Source organism: Myxocyprinus asiaticus, chromosome 13, assembly GCF_019703515.2.
Source record: "Myxocyprinus asiaticus isolate MX2 ecotype Aquarium Trade chromosome 13, UBuf_Myxa_2, whole genome shotgun sequence".
Lineage (NCBI taxonomy): Eukaryota > Metazoa > Chordata > Actinopteri > Cypriniformes > Catostomidae > Myxocyprinus > Myxocyprinus asiaticus.
Window position 1 is genome coordinate 10,158,849 of NC_059356.1, and position 23,947 is coordinate 10,182,795.

Below are 23,947 nucleotides of genomic sequence, written 5' to 3' on the forward strand. Positions count from 1 at the left end.
GAGAACCATGTCTGGGTGGGCCAGTAGGGTGCTACCAGGACGACCTGCTCCTCGTCCTCCCTGACTTTGCACAGAGTCTGTGCAAGTAGGCTCACTGGGGGAAACGCATATTTGCGCAGGCCAGGGGGCCAGCTGTGTGCCAGCGTGTCTATGCCAAGAGGTGCCTCGGTCAGGGCATACTAGAGCGGGCAGTGGGAGGAATCTTGGGAGGCAAACAGGTCTACCCATGCCTGTCCGAATCGACTCCAGATCAGCTGGACCATCTGAGGGTGGAGTCTCCACTCTCCCCTGAGGGTAACTTGCCGTGCGTCCGCTGCAGTGTTGAGGTCGCCCAGGATGTGAGTGACTTGAGGTGCTGCTGACTCCAAAGGAGGAGACGGCGGGCGAGTTGTGACATACAACGAGAGCGCAGACTGCCTTGGCGGTTGACATATGCTACTGTTGCCAAGTTGTCTGTCTGAACTAACACGTGCTTGCCCCGGATCAATGGCTGGAACCTCCTCAGGGTGAGCAGAATTGCCAGCAACTCGAGGCAGTTGATGTGCCAACACAGCTGCGGGCCCATCCATAAGCCGGAAGCGTCTGTTTTGGAAGCGTCTGTCGTGACCACGACGTGCCTGGAGACCTGCTCTAGGGGAACACCTGACCATAGAAACGTGAGGTTGGTCCAAGGGCTGAAGAGGCAGTGACAGACCGGCGTGATGACAACGCAATATGTCCCGCGACACCATGCCCATCTTGGGACTCGAGTCTGAAGCCAGTGCTGAAGCGGTCTCATATGCATCAACCCGAGCAGGATGGCCACCACTGAGGATGCCATATGCCCCAGGAGCCTCTGAAAAATTTCAGTGGAACTGCTGTATTCTGTTTGAACACCTTCAAACAGGTCAGCACCGACTGTGCGCACTCATTTGTGAGGCTCGCCGTCAATGAGACTGAGTCCAACTCCAAACCGAGAAAAGAGATGCTCTGAACTGGGAGGAGCTTGCTCTTTTCCCAGTTGACCCGAAGCTAGTCGGCTGAGGTGCGAGAGCACCAGGTCCCTGTGTGCACACAACACATCCCGAGAGTGAGCTATTATTAGCCAACTACCGGGATAGTTGAGGATGCGAATGCCCACTTCCCTTAGCAGGGTAAGGGCTGCCTCTGCGACCTTCATGAAGATGCGAGGGAACAAGGACAGACTGAAAGGGAGGACCTTGTACTGATACGCCTGACCTTCAAATGCAAGAATGTAGAATCGAGACGTGGAAGTACGCATCCTTCAGGTCTACCGCCACAAACCAATCTTAATGCCGGACGCTCACTAGAGTGCATCTTTGCGTCAACATCTAGGATGGGAGTCTGTGTAAAGCCCGGTTCAGTACTCGCAGGTCCAAGATTGGCCGCAACCCACCACCTTTTTTCGGTACAATAAAGTAGGGGCTGTAAAACCCCTTCTTTATCTCGGCTGGAGGGACAGTCTCATCAGACGTACAGGTGGGTGGGCCTCATGGCGGGGCGGAGGTGCGACACCGTGTCGTGGCCATGCTGAGTTCAGGGACATCAAAGTACTTACCTGGCTCCTTGTGACCACCCCCGGAACAGCCTGGGATGGGGGAGGAAGAGGCATGTCCTCGTGACCCATGGAGACTGTCACATCGGGGGAGACCGCCGCTGGAGCGCCAAACCTGCCAAATAGAGTGGTGGACGGTGGTCGTGATGACAGCCGTGCACACCGGATACGTGACCCAGGGAACAAGGAAACCGCTCTTGCTGAACTCTTGGATACTGCAGCCACTTGGACATGCAGCGCAATTAAATGCAAAGGTAACAAAAGATTCTCCTCCCGGCCCTCGACTGGGGGATGAGTGGTCTGCTTACCAGCTCCAGAGCAGCGGGTTTCGTCTTCCCTGGGTCGCCCGTCTCAGGGGCACTTTGAAGCCTTTCGTGGGTTCTTAGCGGCCGCGAGACGGGTGGCATCTGCTTCCTGTGGTGGGCTCCATGCCGGGGCCGGGCCGCAGGGGCGGGCTGCGGCAGAGATGGTGCAGTCACCGCAGGGGGACGCCCTTTGCGACGAGCAGACGGGGTGCGGGATCTTGAGCCGCGCCGGGGCAGGATGTGCCGGATAATGTCCGTCTGCTGCTCCACTGCTGAGAACTGCTGGGCAAAGTCCTCGGTGTCACCGGACTGGCCAACTTGGGAAATGGGGGCAGCAAGGAACTATGCCTTGTCGGCCTCTCCCATCTCGACCATGTTGAGCCAAAGGTGGCACTCCTGGACCACCAAGGTGGACATCGCCCGCCCTAGAGACCGTGCCGTGACCTTCGTCGCCCGGAGAGCGAGGTCGGTTGCCGAGTGCAGCTCCTGCATCAATCCCGGAGCGGAACTACCCTTGTGCAGTTCCTTTAGTGCCTTGGCAGACTTGCAGGAGAGCCATGTCATGCAGGGCGGAGGCAGCTTGTCCAGTGGCACAGTAGGCTTTGGCCGTCAGAGACAACATAAACCTACAGGCCTTGGATGGGAGCTTTGGGCGCCTTCGCCAGATGGCGGCACTCTGTGGGTATAGGTGCACTGCGAGCACCTTTATCCACAGAGGGGGTTTCCCCCAGCGCTAGCCATGCTGGCCTCATACCCGTGGGTAGAAGGACCAAGGCGGGAAGCCTCTGGGGTGGCTTGCTTTCTTACGAAGATAAGCCGTGACCGCATCATTGCATTGGACATGTTCTTGCAATCAGTACATGACCCATCCATGAACGCTGTCTCCGCGTGAGCAGTGCCACACAAAAGACAGTGATCGTGACCGTCAGAAGGCGAGAGATAATGAGCGCAACCAGGAATAACACACAAAGGAAAGGCATCTTTAAAAAGATGCGTCTTTAAAAAGACGTTCCATGTGTGCCGCTCTTTTAGAGATATATACTCTTTTAGAGAAATATACTCTTTTATTTCTGCCGAAGCACCCAGGGGCATTCTCTGCAGTGCACCAGTGCAAAGGAGGGAGAAGCCACTGAAATGTGCCGTCAGATCCAGCAGAGGTGAATGAAAAGTCATGGGAATTCAGCTCAGTGAGCATGAACGTTCGGCTCAGAAGAGAAAATCTGAATGAGTGGTTGCATACCAGCTCCTTTTATATCTGTATGTCCGGGGGAGTGGCATGCAAATACCACTCGCCAATTTTCATTGGCCTTTTATCAAAGACCAGAGGTGTCTCAGGCTCCCAGAGTGACAGATAGGGAATTCTAGGCTACAAGATCCAGTTCTCAAAAGTCTTGTGAACAAATGTTTAGTATGTGTTATATGGCCTTATTTCAGTGACGTAAAATGTTTGTTTTTTCAAAAACCACGCATAAACGTTATTTTCTCAAAAATACAAACATGTACATACATGTTGTTCACGTATTATTGTAGCCCAATTTGTGCTGAAAACAGTGTTATCAGACTTTAGCCATTAATATGTTTTTAAGCAACTGAAAAAAGCACAAATGTCAAGGCATGTCAAAACTTCTCCAAGGCCCAAAACACTCTCAGACCCCAGAGGGTTAAAGAGTTCTATCTTGATCTTTATAGTTCCACGTTTTCATCTACTGATGAAGATATTAGAAAATTTGTGGAACCATTAGAACTCCCTAAATTGACGATTGAGCAAAAAAATTCTCTTGATTCTGAGATAACCTTGGAGGAGCTTGACAAGGTAATTAAGGCCTTGCCTACAGGCAAGGCTCTGGGGCCAGATGGTTTTGCCGCTGAATTTTTTAGATCTTATGCTACAGAATTGGCTCCACTTTTGTTAGAAGTTTATACAGAATCATTAAAGAATGGAAAGCTTCCGCCAACCATGACACAGGCCCGGATCAGTCTGATTCTTAAAAAGGACAAAGATCCAAGTGAGTGTACCGTCCAATTTCCCTGATCCAGCTAGACGTTAAAATATTGTCACAAATTTTGACTAACCGATTAAGTAAAGTTATGACATCTCTTTTACATATAGATCAGGTGGGGTTTTTGGGGCCATAGCTCTTCTGATAACATCAAGCTTCTCATCAATATCATGTGGTCAGTGGCGATTGATCAGACTCCGGTCACTGCCATCTCACTTGATGCCGAAAAGGCATTTAATATGGTAGAATGGGATTATCTTTTTAAGATTATGGAAATGTATATGTTTGGGAGTACATTTATTGGATGGATTAAGTTGCTTTATAAACACCCGGTAGAGGTGGTAGAAACAAATGGATTAATTTCAGATTATTTTACTCTGGATAGGGGTACCTGGCAGGGTTGCCCTCTTTCCCCATTATTGTTCTGTCTTGCCCTGGAACCATTAGCAGCCACGATAAGGAAGGAAGATAATTTTCCAGGGGTGGTGGCGGTAGGTATGATGCATAAACTTTTGCTTTGCACAGATGATATTTTATTATTTGTCTCCGACCCCACTATATCTATGCCTTGCCTTCACAGAATTATTAATCCCTTTTGTAAGTTCTCAGGATACAGAGTTAATTGGTCTAAATCCGAAGCTTTGGCTCTGGCAGCGTACTGCCCAGTAACAGCTTTTCAGCCAAACCTTGACACACTGATCAGGGGTCATATCACACATTTTTGAAAATGTTTTTTTTTTTTTTTTTCCACATCAATTTATTCACCAGTTATTGCAACACAATTTTGCACCCCCGCCAACGGGAGAGAATAGGCTGGCGGACGCCACGAGACTGCCGCTGACATACGGGCAAGAGCATAAGGTAATCAAATATGCATTCCTTATTACAAATAAAAATACAACTCACTTTTGGCGCCAGTCTGTAGACATTTCACCCAGAAACTAGAGCTCACACACGCGCATACATTCAACTACACTTCTGTAACATATGTTGGCTGGAACTGCTGACAATGATGAAGATGATGACGAGGACGTAAAGATGAAGAACCCAAGTGCAGTTTATTTAGAGACCGTGAAAACCAATAACCCTGACTACAAACATGAAGCAATGATAACTTGAAACTTGACTATAACCAGACTAGGCTTGACCATGGCTTGACCATGGCTTGACCATGGCTTGACCATGGCTTGACCATGGCTTGACCAACACATCCGATAACATTCAATACTCCACAAATAGACAATGCAAACATGAGGGCTTAAATACAAGACATGGGAGAACATAAACCAATGAACAAACAGAACTGATAACAAGATAATTAAACAATAAACCAATGAAAACATGACACATGAACATGGAGGGAAAACAGAAATCACATGACTAGGGAAACAGGAACACATGACATGAAACAGGAACTAGAATTTCAAAATAAAAGACATGAATCAACAGAATACACCTGACAACTTCCAGCTTTGGCCACTGGGAGCAGTGGTTAGAAGTTCAGTAAGCACATACCGATTCCACAGCTGAACTTTCAACCTACTTTCGCCGAATTCACTCTGAGACCAGTCAGTTCATTTTTTGCTGAGGTGCATTTAGGGCTTCTATTTAAATGCCCTCTTCACATGTGAATAACAGCACTTATTTATTGGTGCGTGTTTGCTGTCAAGTGCAAAAGATTTTAACTGCCCCATCCAACAGCATTTTTGCAATCCATAATAAAATGTCCTGCTAAATCCTACTTCCTCCTTATTACCTCACCATTACTGCTTCACCATTACTGAGTGGATGAAGTTTTTAAACACTGATCAGAGATGTGGACGCTCATGTGTTAATGTCTTCATTTGTACATTAACAAAATTATGGAACTAACCATTTTTGCAGCTCACTTCAAATTCAATTTTTCAGGATATGTAACAGATTAATAGTGTTGAATGTATTATTTTTGAAATGTAATTTGGGACTGATTACAACTTAAATTCGTAATCAGTAATGCAATATTTTAGATTATACTTTTATGTAATCTAATCTGATTAATTTTGGATTACTTATTGCATGTTTTGATGTAAATCTAATAATTAATTCTAAATGTATTAAGTAAATATTTGTAAACATGACATTAAGTAGCAACTTGCTACTCGTCAGTCGCTGAGTGAAAGAAAGGTACTTAAAAGGTCATAAAAAGCTAACACTATGTTACCCAAGATGGCAGACAATGATAACATGCATGCATTTTTAATTTGAAAAGAATAATTAATATTTAGGAATCATATTTTCCTGTGATACTGCATATTTTAAAATGTGATGTGATTTTTTATTTTTTTTTTATACTCAAAGTAATTCAGGTTTCTTATCTGTGATTCAAAAAGCCCCATGCTATATAAAATTTAATTTTATTTGTACAGTGTATGCAAATATTTACATTCCACAAGTTGTTTATTGGAAAAAATGTCAGACCAGGGTGGCTCTGCAAATAGCATGGCAACACAAGGATGACCAATGAATCTGATATGAACCATCTATGCAGATTACTCTAAATAATGTGATTCAGGTTTTCATCACTCCAACAGCTGCTGATGCAAATGCTCTCCAGAGACACGTTTTATGGACACTAGCATGACAAACTCATGTCCATGTCTTTCATCCACAAGGACACACTCTGAAATGCTATTAAAGCAAATGATTCTATGTAAACCTTCAGCTGGGTCTTTATAAACACATCTTATATGCCTTAAGTTACTAATCACACTTATGTCATTCTCATGTAGGTACCATAATCTATCATTAATTGGGCATTCAATGGTCTACAAGCAATTTATGACCTTTAAATTGTCATGAAGACTGGTTTTCTTCGGTGGAGGACTCGCTTTTGTCATTTCCTGCAAACAGTAAATAGCAAACATATGGAATAGAGAAGAGACACTGACATGGCTGCAGATGTTGTTTGAATGCAGGTACATGCACTTGTCAGTCAGTAGGATGAAACAGATTAGGTCCAGTCAAGGGCATTAGACACACAGTAACATCAAAGCTTTGAATGACAGCAGCAGAATGAGGGTCAAAGTGTCCTGATAAGATGTGTAAGCTGAACCCGCACCTATTAAAAACTAGAGCTGCTGGACATGCTGACAATGGAACCATCAGTCAGCGATCACTGTCTCTGATTACTTCTGGAGCTCATGGGAGAAAAACAAAAACAAACAATGATAAAATAGGATTGTGTTGTCTTGCTTTAACCAGACCTTAGCATCAGCACCTTCCCTCATATCCTGCAATGAGGGTGATTTGCATAATTACATTGTCTTCCAATAAAATTGTAAAACTTGGTGTTTGTGTTTGTTTTTCAAAGCACAACCTTCATGTTGGCACTTTTGGGCAACTTGATTTGTATCTTTTGCTAAATGCTGAAGATTATGTGTCTATTTTTGCAATTTACTTCAGTCGAAGCTTTAAGAAACTATGCCAAATATATGTATTTTAAAAAGTGCAAAATTGCCAGAATACGATAGGAAAATGTATTGATAATATATTAAAATTATATTTTTATGAATATATTTTAAAATTATTATTTAATATTATTAATTTTAGTTACTTACTCTGATATATTTTATTCTACATCGTAGAATGTTGTTTATCAGTTTATCAAGAAATGTTATTGATTATATACAGCATACTATTATATGTTAAATTAATATATGTAGCCGGTGGATTGAAAAAAAATCACCACAGGATACAAAAATATTTGTTGGGGTTTTAGTTTGATGGCTGTTTATTAAAAAAAAAAAAAAAAAAACAGCGGTTGATGGGGCCATATTATAGTATAAAAAGAAAAGGAAATGAAATACAAAAATGAAATATGGTTCAATGAAATATGGTAGAGGCTAATGTAAAAAGAAAATACAAACAGGGCATTAGTCTACCCATATACTTTAGCATACATCACCCTAAAGCATGCTTATATCATTCACAGCATTTTATGCATTTAAGTACTTGATTAAATCACTCAAACATTTTATGCATTTAACACATGATTAAACATGCTTAACCCTCTGGGGTCTGAGGGTGTTTTGGGCCTTGGAGAAGTTTTGACATGCCTTGACATTTGTGCTATTTCAGTTGCTTAAAAACATATTAATGGCTAAAGTCTGATAACACTGTATTCAGCACAAACTGGGCTACAATAATATGTAAGCAACATGTATGTACATGTTTGAGAAATTAACGTTTATGTGTGGTTATTGAAAAAACAAAAATTGTAAGTCACTGAAATAAGGCCATATATCACATACTAAACATTTGTTCACAAGACTTTTGAGAACTGGATCTTGTAGCCTAGAGTTTTTGCTACAGAAATGATTCATATAAAACAATATAGTCATTTAACTTTTGTAAGACACTTTTAGTGGTAGAAAGGCCATATGCGAGGAGGCGTGGATGATCATGAATATTGATGTGATTCACACCTGAGGAGACAAAGACCCCTCCCCTGAGAGAGAATGAATGTGAGGAGACTTAATGATTGAATGTATTGTTCCCTATCTGTCACTCACTCGATGTTGTGTCAATGTAGTGACACTAGGGGTCACTTTTGGGAGCCTGAGACACCTCTGGTCTTTGATAAAAGGCCAATGAAAATTGGCGAGTGGTATTTTCCACCCCAGTGGCTCCCCGCCTCGGTCCTTCTACCTACAGGTATGAGGCCAGCACGGCTAGCACTGGGGGCGATTTGGGGACCCCAGTGGGACCACCTCTGCCGGGTATCCCCCCACGGACCTCCCATTCCCCAGCACGCTCGTCTGCCCAATCGGGCTTCCAGATGAGTCCGCCGACTTGTCTCACGGCGAGTTCGACCTCTTGTTCGGAGCCCGCGAAGCTGATGAGCTCTCGAGCGCAGTATCGGAGAGCGGGTTCATCCAGTCGGAGGCGGAAGCCTCAGCTGGGCTCCCCCCCTTGGGTACGGTCACCCAGTCACAGAAATGACAGACGTGCTTTCCTGGGCAGCCGCTCAAAGCAGCCATGCCCCGCTCCAGTTCCTTTCTTCCCGGAAGTGCACGAGGAGCTGACAAGGTTGTGGGAGGCACCCTTTCAGCTCCCCCACCCTCACTACCCTCAATGTTGGGGCGGCCAGGGGCTATTCGGCGATTCCCCCAGTGGATAAGGTGATCGTGGTGCACCTATGCCTGCAGAGCGCCGCCACCTAGCATGGGTACCCAAAGTTCCGTCCAAGGCCTGTAGGTTTACGTCGTCCCTGATGGCCAAAGCCTACAGTGCCGCTGGACAAGCCACCTCCGCCCTGCATGCCATGGCTCTCCTGCAAGTCCACCAAGCAGAGGTGCTAAAGGAACTGCGCGAGGGTAGTTCCACCCCAGATTTGATGCAGGAGCTGCGCTCAGCGACCAACCTCACTCTCCGGGCGACAAAGGTCGGCTCAACCTGATCGAGATGGGTGAAGCCGACAAGGCACGGTTCCTTGCTGCCCCCATTTCCCAGGTTAGCCTATTCGGCGACACCGTCAAGGACTTTGCCCAGCAGTTCTCGATGGTGAAGCAGCAGACAGAGGCTATCCGGTACATCCTGCCCCTGTGCGGCTCAAGATCCCGCACACTGCCTGCTCGTCGCCAAGGGCGTCCCCCTGCGGTGACTGCACCGGCTCCGTCGCAGCCCACCCCTTCAGCCCGGCCCCGGCATGGAGCCCACCACAGGAAGCAGACACCACGTGTCTCACGGCCAGCCGCCAAGAATCCACGAAAGGCTTTGAAGTGCCCAGGGATGACGAAACCCACTGCCTTGGAGCTGGTAGTAAGACAACTCCATCCCCCAGTGGAGGGATGGGAGGAGAATATTTTGTTGCCTTTTCATTTAATTTCGCTGCATGCCCAAGTGGCTGCGGTACCCAACAGTTCAGCAAAAGAGCGGTTTCTTCGTTCCCTGGGTCACATACCGATGTGCACGGCCGTCATCACAACCACCGTCCACCATTCCATTTGGCAGGTTTGGCACTCCAGTGGCGGTCTCCCCACCCCTGCGTGCCCAGCTGTGGCACAAATCCGCCCCCGATGTGACAGTCACTACGGGTCACGAGGACAGGCCTCTTCCTCCTCCGTCCCAGGCTGTTCCGGGGGTGGTCACAAGGAGCCAGGTAAGTGCGTCGATGTCCCTGAACTCAGCACGGCCACAACATGGCGTGGCACCTCGGGCTCCGCCCCGCCGCAAGGCCCCACCTGCCGGTACATATGACAAGATTGTCCCCTTGGTCCCCCTTGCCCGGAGCTTGGACGTGTGGCTTGCGCTTTCAAATCCGTCGCGAACGTCTGACTCGGCTACGCGATTCAGTTCGCCAGGTGTCCGCCCAGGTTCAGCGGCATCCACTTCACCTCGGTGAAGGGCAAGAACGCTGCTACCTTGCCCGTGGAGATCGCTACCCTCCTACGGAAGGATGCGATAGAGCCTGTCCCTCCGGCCGAGATGAAGAAGAGGTTTTACAGCACCTACTACATCGTACCGAAAAAAGGCGGTGGGTTGCGGCCAATCTTGGACCTGCGAGTACTGAACTGGGCTTTACACAGACTCCCGTTCAAGATGCTGATGCAAAAATACATTCTGTCGAGAGTCCGGCATCAAGATTGGTTCGCGGCGGTAGACCTGAAGCCGACTAGGGCTTCGGGTCAACTGGGAAAAGAGCAAGCTCCTCCCAGTTCAGAGCATCTCTTTTCTCGGTTTGGAGTTGGACTCAGTCTTGTTGACGGCATGCCTCACGAACAAGCGTGCAGAGTTGGTGCTGACCTGTTTGAAGGCATTCAGACAGAAAACAGCGGTTCCACTGAAACTCTTTCAGAGGCTCCTGGGGCATATGGCATCCTCAGCGGTGGCCACTCCGCTCGGGTTGATGCATATGAGACTGCTTCAGCACTGGCTTCAGACTTGAGTCCCGAGATGGGCATTGTGCCACGGGACACATCGCTAGGCCATCATGCCGATCTGTCACCACCTCTTCAGCCCTTGGACCAACCTCATGTTTCTATGGGCAGGCGTTCCCCTAGAGCATGTCTCCAGGTGCATCGTGGTTACAACAGACGCCTCCAAAATGGGCTGGGGTGCTGTATGCAACAGGCATGCAGCCGCCGGCTTATAGACGGGCCCGCGGCTGCGTTGGCACATCAACTGTCTCGAGTTGCTAGCAATTCTGCTCGCCCTGCGGAGGTTTCGGCCGTTGATCCAGGGCAAGCATGTGTTAGTTCAGACAGACAACACGGCAACGGTAGCATATGTCAACCTTCAAGGCGGTCTGCGCTCCCGTTGTATGTCACAACTCGCCCGCCGTCTCCTTCTCTGGAGTCAGCAGCACCTCAAGTCGCTGCGAGCCACTCATATCCTGTGTGACCTCAACACTGCAGTGGACGCGCTGTTATGGCAGTATACCCTCAAGGGAGAGTGGAGACTCCACCCTCAGGTGGTCCAGCTGATTTGGAGTCAATTCAGGCCAGCACAGGTAGACCTGTTTGCCTCCCAAGAATCCTCCCACTGCCCGCTCTGGTACGCCCTGACCGAGACACCTCTTGGTATAGACGCGCTGGCACACAGCTGGCCCCCTGGACTTCGCAAATATGCGTTTCCCCCAGTGAGCCTACTTGCACAGACCTGTGCAAGGTCAGGGAGGATGAGGAGCAGGTCATCCTGGTAGCACCCTACTGGCCCACCCAGACGTGGTTCTCGGACCTCACGCTCCTCACGACAGCTTCCCCCTGGCAAATTCCCCTGAGGAAGGACCTCCTTTCTCAGGGACGGGGCACCATCTTCACCCACGACCAGACCTCTGGAATCTCCATGTCTGGCCCCTGGATGGGACGTGGAAGACTTAAGCAGTCTACCACCTGCAGAGGTAGACACGACCAATCAGGCTAGGGCCCCTCCTATGAGGCGCCTGTATGCATTTAAGTGGCGTTTGTTCGCTAAGTGGTGTTCATCCCAACACGAAGACCCCCAGAGATGTAGGAGAGGTTGGAAGGGCGGCTCCCCCCCTCCACCTTGAAGGTGTATGTAGCTGCTATAGCGGCACACCACAACACAGTGGACGGTAAGTCCTTAGGGAAGCACGACCTGATCATCAGGTTCCTGAGAGGCGCCATGAGGTTGAATCCCTTCAGACCGCGCCTCGTTCCCTCATGAGACCTCTCTGTAGCTTTTCAGGGTCTACAGAGAGCCTCTTTTGAGCCCTTGCAGTCAGCTGAGCTTAAGGCACTCTCTTTGAAGACTGCCCTCCTGACTGCGCTCACTTCCATTAAGAGGGTTGGAGACCTGCAAGCGTTCTCTGTCAGTGAAATGTGCCTGGAGTTCGGTCCGGGCTACTCTCATGTGATCCTGAGACCCCGACTGGGCTATTTGCCCAAGGTTCCCACGACCCCTTTTAGGGATCAGGTGGTGAACCTGCAAGCACTGCCAGACCCAGCCCTGATGTTGCTGTGTCCGGTGCGCGCTTTACGCATCTATTTGGATCGCATGCAGAGCTTTAGAATCTCTGAGCAGCTCTTTGTCTGTATTGGTGGACAGCGGAAAGGAAGCGTTGTCTCCAAGCAGAGGATCGCCCACTGGCTCATTGATGCAATAACTATGGCATATCACGCCCAGGACGTGCCACCCCCGGTAGGTCTACGAGCCCATTCTAGCAGGGATGTAGCGGCCTCCTGGGCCTTGACCAGTGGCACCTCTCTAAGAGACATTTATAGAGCAGCGGGCTGGGCAACACCCAACACCTTTGTGAGGTTCTACAATAACCGGGTCTCGTGTAGTGGCACGCAAGTCCGGGACAGCTGGCCGGGCATATAGCTTGCACATAGCGCCTTTCACCTCTCCTGAGAGGAAGACGTGCGCCGTTGATTCCCAGTAGTGTTCACAAACTGTGTTCCCTGGTTGATTTCCTCCGAGCCCCACGGCAAACAAGTTTGCGGAGAAACTCGCTGCCGGCTCAGTACACGTGCTAACTAAGCCCTGTACTGGGGTTGGTGCGCCGCATGTGGTGGTTCCCTGTAGTTAACCCCATGCAACATATATCTTCTGCTAATTCGTTTCCCTGTTGGTAAACTGCATCTTCCTTGGGCAGAGGCCCCTCTGCCCCAGTCACCATGCTTGTAGAAACTCCTCCCCCGTAGGGTAGGACCTACCATGGGACTTCTCCACATGGCATACTTCCGACAAAGCTCGGCAAGACCATGTGATGTATTTCCACTCACAATACTCCGCGGTGTCTTCCCCTTGGGAGTGACACCCCCCCGACTAGACCTGGTGGCCCTGGTCAGTTAATTCCTTTTTTTGGGGAGAGGAAAAAGGGGATAAGAGGCCATGACTGGGCTAGCCCGTCTCTATCTTTTGGGTAGTCGACTTGTCCCCAAAGGGCCGTTCGACACACATAACAGTGTTTGGGAGGTTACGTGCCAGCCTGGTGCGCTGGCTACGAAGCACACAGTGGTCTGCCCGTCACACACCGCCAGTTCACGTAACACAATTCAGCCAGTTGCGGCGTTTCGTATAGGGACCCCTAGTGTCACTACATCGACACAATGTCAAGTGAGTGACAGATAGGGAACATCCTGGTTACTTGCGTAACCTCCATTCCCTGATGGAGGGATCGAGATGTTGTGTCCCTCCTGCCACAACGCTGAACTACCCGCTGAAATGGCCGGGACCTTGTCTCGGCTCCTCAGCACAAAACCAGGGAACGGAGGTTACGCAAGTAACCAGGACGTTTGTAGCGTATTCACAAAATCAAGTTTAAGTTAAAAGAAGTAATCTGACTATTAATTTTCTTTACATAAAGACTTTACTTAAAAACTTTAGACCTACACTACCATTTAAAAGTTTTTAGATCTGTAAGATTTTTTAATGTTTTCAAAAGAAGTCTCTTCTGCTCACCAAGGCTGCATTTATTTGATCCAAAATACAGCAAAAACAGTGATATTGTGAAATATTTTTACAATTTAAAATAATTGTTTTCTATTTGAATATATTGTAAAATGCAATTTATTCCTGTGATCAAAGCTGAATTTTCAGCATCATTACTGCAGTCTTCAGTGTCACATCATCCTTCAGAAATCATTCTAATATGCTGATTTTCTAATATGGGCATATTTTCAGCACATTTTACACATTTACACCTGAACAGATATTTGCAAGCACAAGCTTCGTTGATGATAATGAGGCAGCATAAACACTAGTTAAAATATAATCTAAACATTCATATTATTTTTATTTCATATGACATATCATATTTATATCATACAGCATACAATTTAAATACCTGCTTTAGCCTGTGCATCGCTTTGTTTAATACAGATTACATTGCAGGAGAATATTTGTTTTAAATTTGAATTATTTTATTTAAAAGTAGACATTTTAAGCTTTCTTTAGACATATGTTTCATGTTTGTGTGATAAGTATTCGCAGAGTTTCGGTTCATTTTTGTGACGTGTTTCAGAAAGATGTTCACGGAGACAGAGACGGCTGAAAGCGCACCCTGTTTATTTTCTTTATTTTACAAAAGCACAAGGTTTTGTTGTTATTGTGAGTGTACACAAATAAAAGTAGACCCTTTATAGTCTCTAATGATGTCTTACACTTATCTGTATGCCCAAAAATGATGGAGTATTTTAAGTTGTTTCCGCTGTTATGAGGAAAAAATCCAGCAAGACGTGCCGGTGCATCCGTCGACCCCAGAGTATTTTACTTATTTTTAACCAGAATTTAAGGTCATGTATTATAGTTTAAAACAATAAAATTATCATTACACATGTTCACTTAATTGGAAAACACTCTGGGCTATAAATCATTAAATAAGATATGGTTAATTCTAAATTTGCATACCCTGTCCTTGCACGTGTGCACAAACATGGTCAAACTCCACACATGCAATCCATATGCATCCTTCAAAAATGATCCATAACAAAAACTCAACTTTAACATATGACTCTTATGAACACATATTTAATGCAATTTAATGACATTTTGTGTAAAATTAGATATTTACCCAAAGAATTCTCAAATGATGAACAAAACATCCTGGTTACTTTCGTAACCTCCGTTCCCTGTGGAGGGAACGAGACGTTGTGTCGATGTAGTGACACTAGGGGTCACTCTTGGGAGCCCCAAACACCTCTGCTTTTTTGAAAAAAGCCAATGAGAATTGGCGAGTGGAATTTGCATGCCACTCTCCCGGACATATGGGTATAAAAGGAGCTGGTATGCAACCACTCATTCAGATTTTCTCTTCAGAGCTGAGCGGTTCTATTCATTGAAGCTGAATTCATCCGCGAAGTTCAATCACCTCATCTGCTGGATTCTACGGCGCATTTCAGCGGCTTCTCCCCCTCTGCACCCATGGAGTGCAGAGAACGCCCCTGGGCACTTCGGCAGAAATAACTAAAGGAAAATATTCTGGGAGCTCTCTTGCACCATGTATGCTCTTATGTCTGTAACACGAGATTGCCGGAAAGCTAGCATTGCAAAACTCCGGTCCTTAAAGGGACCACGTCCAATTTATGGCTAGAGTTAAATTACATGAAATTTCTCCACTTGGCTACATTCTTCCCTGCTAAAAGTCATTGTCCCTGATGGCCGATAGTGTGTGGTGTGGGTTTCTTTACACCATACATTCTAAGTAGCTCAGCAATTACCTCGCTTTAAAAATTTCTGTCCTGATCAGAATGCAATCGTTCAGGTACACCATATTTCATGAACCACTCTTCCAAAAGGATCTTGGAAGTGGTATAAGCCCTCTGATCCTTGGTTGGATATGCCTGCGTGAACTTTGTGAAAACATCAGTCACAACACGTTCTCACGGCCATCAGTGGCAGGTTCAAGCACAGCAAAATTTACTGCCACTACTTCAAGGGACCTTGAAGCCAGAAATGGCTTCATAGCGGGATGTATCCTTGGCTGTGGCATCTTGGTTAACCCTCAGGCGCCGGCGCGTCCTGCTGGATTTTTTCCTCATAACAGCGGAAACAACTTAAAATACTCCATCATTTTTGGGCATACAGATAAGTGTAAGACATCATTAGAGACTATAAAGGGTCTATTTTTATTTGTGTACACTCACAATAAGAACAAAACTATATAAAATAAAGAAAATAAACAGGGTGCGCTTTCAGCCGTCTCTGTCTCTGCGAGCATTTTTCTGAAACACGTCTCAAAAATGAACTGAAACTCAACGAATACTTATCAGACAAACATGAAACATATGTCTAAAGAAAGCTTAAAATGTCTACTTTTAAATAAAATAATTCAAATTTAAAACAAATATTCTCCTGCAGTGTAATCTGTATGAAACTAAAGTGATGTACAGTTTCTCCTGGCTCAGCTAATTATCACTATTGTGATCCCACCCACACACAGAGGGCGCTATTCATACGGTAATATGCTGAGACAATCAATGCAATGGTAAACGCCCTCAACAGTACCTTAAAAAGCATCAAGTTCATTCATTTTCCTGTGCGTTTGAAAGATGGCACTCTACGCAGGTGAGGAAGTTCCTGATTAGTGACAAAGAGTTCACATTTTCCTCCGAAGAAGAGCAGGACTCCGACGATGAACATTTGCATTTTGAAGAGCGACTTGATCCAGCCGAGGATACAATTTCTGATGAGTAAGTCTTTACTTATATTAGTTGACATGCTATTTTATATTAACATGTGCATATTTTACTAGATGGACTATTTCTAGACTTGCCAGCCAGTATTCAGAGTATTGAAATTTGAAATATGTCCTAATAGGCAAGTTTTAGTTACATTTAAATGTTGTTTCGGCTAAAGCAGGTATTTAAATTGTATGCTTTATGATACAAATATGAAATGTAACATGATATAAAAATAATATGAATGTTTAGATTATATTTTAACTTGTGTTTATGCATTTTACAATATATTTTAATATTTTAAACTGTAAAAAATATTTCACAATATCACTGTTTTTGCTGTATTTTGGATCAATTAAATGCAGCCTTGGTCAGCAGAAGAGACTTAAACTTTTAAAACTTTTAAATGGTAGTGTAGGTCTAAAGTTTTTAAGTAAAGTCTTTATGTAAAGAAAATGTATAGTCAGATTACTTCTTTTAACTTAAACTTGATTTTGTGAATAAGCTACAATCAATGCATTCAATCATTAAGTCTCCTCACATTCATTCTCTCTTAGTCACATTCCTCATTGATAGGCCCAGGGGAGGGGTCTTTTTATCCTCAGGTGTGAAATGCATCAATATTCATGATCATCCACACCTCCTCGCATATGGCCTTTCTAACACTAAAAGTGTCTTACAAAGTTAAATGACTATATTGTTTTGTATGAATGAGTGATCAGGATGGTTTTCACTTCATTTTGTAGCAAAAACTCTAGGCTACAAGATCCAGTTCTCAAAAGTCTTGTGAACAAATGTTTAGCATGTGTTATATTGCCATATATGATTTTCAGTGACTTAAAATTATTATTATTATTGTTTTTTTTTCAAAAACCATGCATAAATGTTATTTTCTCAAAAATATAAACATGTACATACATGTTTCTCACATATTATTGTAACCCAGTTTGGACTGAATACAGTGTTATCAGACTTTAGCCATTAATATGTTTTTAAGCAACTGAAAAAAGCACAAATGTCTAGGCATGTCAAAACTTCTCCAGGGCCCAAAACACCCTCAGACCCCAGAGGGTTAAGATGCACCTTTGACACTTTTTGATCCAATTCTCCATATCATTATACATGCCAACTCAGAAGCATCATTTCCTCAAGAGGTTTAGCTTGCACTCAATGCCCTGATGTCCCATACTGTCATGAACACTTTCAAGGACCTGTTCTTTTAGACATGAGAGTAAGAGCAGCTGTTGACATTCACCACGATGTTGGTCATTCACAATGCGCTAAAACAAGCCATCTATCTCTCTAAAACACTTCCACTGCTTTATCATTGACAGTACAGCCTTTGATAAGCTAGATCTCTCACGAGTGTTGGGCTTTTGATTAAGTTCCCAAAAGGTTCTGAAAGAACTGAGAGTGGGCATTATGCTGTCCTGGGCGGTAGTTCACCTCAAAATCAAAGACGGCTAATTGAGCGATCCATCTTTGCTCAATTGCTCCCAGCTTGCCCATTTTTTAGATGGCACAGAGGGTTGTTATCTGTGATTACCACAAACTTGGAAGCCAGTAGATAACCACAGAATTTTTTAAGGATAGCCCACTTGAAGGCCAGTAGCTCAAACTTCATGCTACTGTAATTTCTGTAATTCCTTTCTGCTTTATGAAGTCTCTCTACACTATGACTCTCCTACACTCACCCTGCTGCTGGTATAAGACAGCACCCAAGGCTTCACTGCTAGCATCAGTCTCCAATGTGAAAGGAAGATTGAAATCTGCATACCCTAATACAGGAGCAGAAGTAAGCTTCACCTTCAGCAGCTCAAATGCTGATTGGCACTCTGATGACCACAAAGCACTAAACTATCTCTTTGTGGTGCCAAACTGCATGATACACAGGTTCACTAAATCATGAAAAGGGCCTTCAATTCTAAGAAAACATTCAATTAACTTTCTGTAGTAACTACAGAACCCTAAGAATGAGAGTAATTCCTTAACTGTACTGAGAATTGTCCATTGCTTGACCGTTTCAACTTTACCTGGATCAGTACCAATACCTTGAGCTGAGATCTGATGACCTTAGAAATGTACTTGCTGCAAGAAATGGCAGTTTTCAGGCTTAACTTTGAGACCTGTTTCTTTTAGTCTGTTAAAGACTACTTCCAGTCGCTGCAAATGTGCAGGGAAAGTGGACAAGTACACTAGTATGTCATCAAGGTACACTTGCATGATCTGAAAAATTAGATCACCCATGGAAGCCTGCATGAGACGCTGAACCGTTAAAGGTCCATTGCAAAACTCAAAGGGCATCCGAGAATACACAAAGATCCCAAATGGAGTCGTAAATGCAGTCTTGTTCGTGGACAACAACCTGATGATATCCACTAGCTAAATCAAATTAAGAAAATAACTTTTCTTCTTGTAGTGCGTAAAAGCTTTCACCTATCCTAGGCAGATGAAATGCGTCTTGCTTGGTCTTTGAGTTCAGCTGCCTAAAGGCAGGGAATGTGGTTGTGTGTCTGTCAGTGGGGAGAGAGGAAGCGGTAAGAGCCATCACCTGGTGATTATGGACTCTAAACACCTGTGTCTCATTTCAGTGATGGTGGAGATAGGCTTTAAAAGGCCGGCTGAACTCCAGACCGGGAGAGAGAGTTCGAGTCTCACACACACACACACACACACAACCCTTACTGGAGCTGAATACTGTAAAACTGTTTATGTTGAATCTCTGAGTTTATGTTGACTGTAATCACTGAAGCTGATGAGTGTGAATTTAAATTCTTGTTGAAAGTGAGAGTGAAATCCTGAGCATAAAAGTACACTCACATGGACTGCAACACCGACTCCCATGTCCTCCTTTCCACCTCGATATTGAGATCTTTACACAAGGTCTTCATCCTCGAGAGCAAAAACATCAGAGTACTTCATCAACAAATCACTCAGTTCTGCCTGCTGTTCAGGAGTACCACTAATGTGTAGCTTGTTGAAAACTCTTTGGAGCTGTCCTCCAATAACTTTTAATAACAATAACGTCTTTTGTGTTTACACTGATCTCTTCAATATCAGCAGAAATTCTCTGAAATCTCACATCACATGTCTCATTGGACTTCATACTCTCCACACGAGACAGAGTACCAAGTCTGGTTCTGGCCTGTAACCAGATATCTTCTGGGGAGAGGTTCACAACCTGTACAGGGAACAACAGTTTCTCTGAAGACACAAGAGAGGGAACAACAATCAGACCACCAGGTAAGAACATTTACATGGTTCGTGGACATCGGCCCACTCAAATACATTGCCATTGGGCGCATATATGGCTGCAATGTATTCCTTTGATTTTTATACTAGATTGGTGGACAATGCTCAGAAAGCTCCAAATGTCCCGAAATCGACATATGTGTCTCGTGGTGGTGTCATCAGACAATGTCCAGAGTTCCACGATCCTTTGACTCTTCTGACACAAAATTTGCCCCTTTAGGGATGGTGTCCAAAAACCCAGCATGAAAATTACATTGGTTTAAATGGCAAATGGGACGTCTAGAAAAGAGGGGTCAAAAGGATGCAGGATCTTGAAATTATAGATCCTTGTAGTTCTGGGGGCCTGACTGAGTACCCAAATTTGGGGACTGTAGAAGCTTCCAGAGTGAATTTTCCAACCCTAACCCTAGCTGACTCTGATGATTCAAAAGGCTCTGTCTGGGCATAAGTTGATGAGGGCTATGTGAGAGATTCTTGCATACATGAACATTTATATTCCTTTTTTCTAGAGCCTTGTCCTCTTAATATGATATTTGGGGGAACTCAGGCTACCACTGTGTGAAATTTGGGGCCCTTGGGACCTTTCTAGAAAAATACCACCTGCAGTGTATTCCATTCATTTTTATACTGGTTTGGTGGAAGTTCCAAATGTCCTGAAATCGACATATGCATCTCGTGGGGGTGTCCTCAGACAGTGTCCAGAGTTCCACGACCCTTTGACCTCTTTTGACACAAAATTTGCCCCTTTAGGGATGGCATCCAAAAACCCAGTATGAAAATTACATTGGTTTAAATGGCAAGTAAATCGTCTAGATTACTAAATCATGGCCTAGAATTCTGAGGCCTCTGATGAATGTACTGCTGCACACCGGCCTACAGGGCAGGCTGTCTCACTGATTCCTATGGCAGGCAGGGAGATCTATTGAAAATAATGAAAAATATTTTTATGCATCCTAGGCCTTAGTCCCCTTAGTATGTTGTTGAGGGGCACTCACCATGTCACTGGGTGGAATTTGGGGTCTGTCGGACCTACGGACGCAATGCCAGGCCTATGTCCACGTACAATTTATTCCATTAATTTCTATACTCTGTTTATGGACACCACTCCAAACCCTCCAAATGACTCCAATTTGAAATGTATATCTTCTCAGGGGACCACTAGACAGTGTGCAAAGTTTGAAGTCTGAATGAGTTGGTTAAGTACTAAATTGGCTGACTTTTGAGTGAAATATGACAGTTAATTTCCTAGAATATTTTTCCTTATCTTGCCCAGCACGGACTGAAATAAAATTTCAATATGTTGTTCATGAGGGCTCAATGAGTTAACATTTGAAGCCCCCAGGTGTTTGCACCACATTTAAGGGTATTTTCTCTCTGTCATGCAGGAAGATCCCAACTGCAATGTATTTAATGGCCGTGAAATACATGGTCCATGGACAGTCATTTATTACAGTAATTATACATTATTTTGATTTAAAAGTCTTGTATATATATTTATTTGTATATCTTGAGTGCTAAACAGGTGGTTCAATCAATTTGTTATGCAAATTATACATATTAATGAGTTGTAAGTTACATAAATGGGTTCTACTGAGATGTATAAGTACCCTTAAAGTGGTTACATTGAAAAAGATAATTATATATGTAATATTAAACCTCATATAAGAAAAGAGAGGCAATTTTTGCTCAAAAGCTCTAAGTCATTCAGGAAGATCCCAGCTGCAATGTATTTAATGGCCGCCAAATACATGGTCCTTGGACAGTCATTTATTACATAAATTAGACATTGTTATGACTTAAAAGTCATGTATATATGTTTATTTGTATGCTCTAAGTGCTAAACAGGTGGTTCAATCAATAATATTTATTACAAATATGCATTAAATACATTTAAATTAAATGTCCATAAACCTAGTATTTGGCGGCCATTATATACATTGAAGCTGGGATCTTCCTGTATGACTTAGCAAAAACACAGCAAGTCCCAACTGCAATGTATTTAATTGCCGCCAAATACGTGCTTTATGGACAGTCATTTTTTAAGCAAATTATACAAATATATGAAATGTTGGTTAGATGAATGGCTCTATGAAGAACACTGAGTGCCATACACATGGTTTAATCAATCAAGTTTAATGTCAAGACTAATACAATATGTATAAGTCAAATGTCCATCAACCATGTATTTCTGATAATGTAAATACATTGAAAATGGGATGATCCCTTGTACAATGTATACAATGGTTTCTGAATACCTGCTTCATGGACACCATTTTTTTTTTTTTTGTAAGGTACAGGATCAAATTATTGACTAAAAACATATGTAAGTGACTATGTGACTCCCTCTGAACAAAATTCACCCTTCAGATCCTCAAAAATCAACTGTACACAAACCATGTATATTTTTGAATGGTATGCATTGCAGGTGGGATCTCCATATCTCGACACTGGGGCCACTTAGAGAGCTGAAACCTGCACTACTGTGCTTGTCTTGACCTCCCCTGTTCATGTTTTGCATATCAAGAAGATTGGTGAAAGTCAAAAATTTCATCCATCAAAATTTTTGACTTTCTCTGAACTTCTTCAAGTTTGCACCATTGAAAGGGGAGGCTATGGCAAGCACAGGAGTGCAGGTTTCAAGTTTCTAAGTGGTCCCAACTCTGAGATATGGAGATCCCACCAGCAATGTGTACCATTCAAAAATAAATATGGTTCATGGACAGTAAACAATTGAAGTTTTAAAAGATCTATACTATTCAGGGGGAGTCATATAGTCACCTAAATATATTTTTAGTCAATATTTTGATCATGGATCTTATAAAAATGTATGTCCATGAACCAGGTATTCAGAACCATTATATACATTGCACAAGGGACCATCTCACTTAATTGGTGTTAAAGACAGGGTTGGTGGACATCAAGTGGACAAATACTCTGTTTATGGACAGCCCCGCCCCCTCCCGGACACACCCCCAATGTCAGCCAAACTGAGCCTGACACTGGGGGGCTCTTCCCCCAAATAGCAGGTAAGGGGACAAATACACGGTCTGTGGAACATTGGGGGTGTTCCCTAACCCACTGGGTGTCCGCCTGCAATGTATGTGAATGGAGAAAGCACCCATTGCTATACAATTGCCATGGGATGTGGTGTTGCCACCCTGTGGGTGATGGCTGAACTGCTTTTTGGGGGGGCCTTTTTCAACGGCTCCTAGCGCAGCAACCGTGGGGAGCAGCCACTCGGAGATGCCTCCCATTGCCTCTGGTGGGCCCCCAGGTACAATTTATCCCATTCAAAATTTTAAGTGGTTCGTGGACAGTAAAGTTTTGAGGTTTTGAAGGGTGTATGTTGTTCAGGGGGCATCATAGAGTCACCTAAATATGATTTGGTGTACACAGGGTTAATAGACCAATACAATAAATTAGAAATGGACATTTAGTATGTTGGGGGACACAGGGGTAATAGACAAATACAATAAATTAGAAATGGACATTTAGGGTTAATACACATATACAATAAATTGGAAGTGGACATTTAGTATGTTGGGGACAGAGGCTAAAGAGAACTATGCAATAAATTGGAAATGGACATTTATTATGTTGGTGGTTAACAGACCTAGGTCTTTCGGGTCAAAGTGGGCAAAATAGTTGTTTAGGGGGCATATAGTGGGTCTGTGGACAGCCCCGTCCCCTCCAGGTGGTCTGGGGGTCTCATTGGTCAAATTGGGCAACATAGTTGGTTAGGGGGCAGATAGTGGGTCTGTGGATATCCCCGCCCCCTCCCAGTGGTCCGGGGATCTCATTGGTAAACTTTGGCAAAATAGTTGGTTAGGGGGCAGATAGTGGGTCTGTGGACAGCCCCGCCCCCTCTGGGTGGTCCGGGTGTCTCATTGGTAAACTTGGGCAAAATAGTTGGTTAGGGGGCAGACAGTGGGTCTGTGGATGGTCCGGCCCCCACCCGGGTGTCCGGTGGTCTTTGGGGGTCTATGGGGGTATTGAGTCCCATTCCCCCATTAAACAAACACAGTGTGACAAATTGCCCATGGGACTGCCCTGCCCCGAGTGGTGCCCGTCTGCCATCAATATGAGTGGTGAAGGCACCCATTCATTTAAGCCAGAGGTGGGACATGCGGCCACCACCCCATGGGTAAAGGCCGAACTGCAGGGGAAATGCTCATTCGGGGGGGGATTTCTTTAAATGCCCGTGACGGGGGT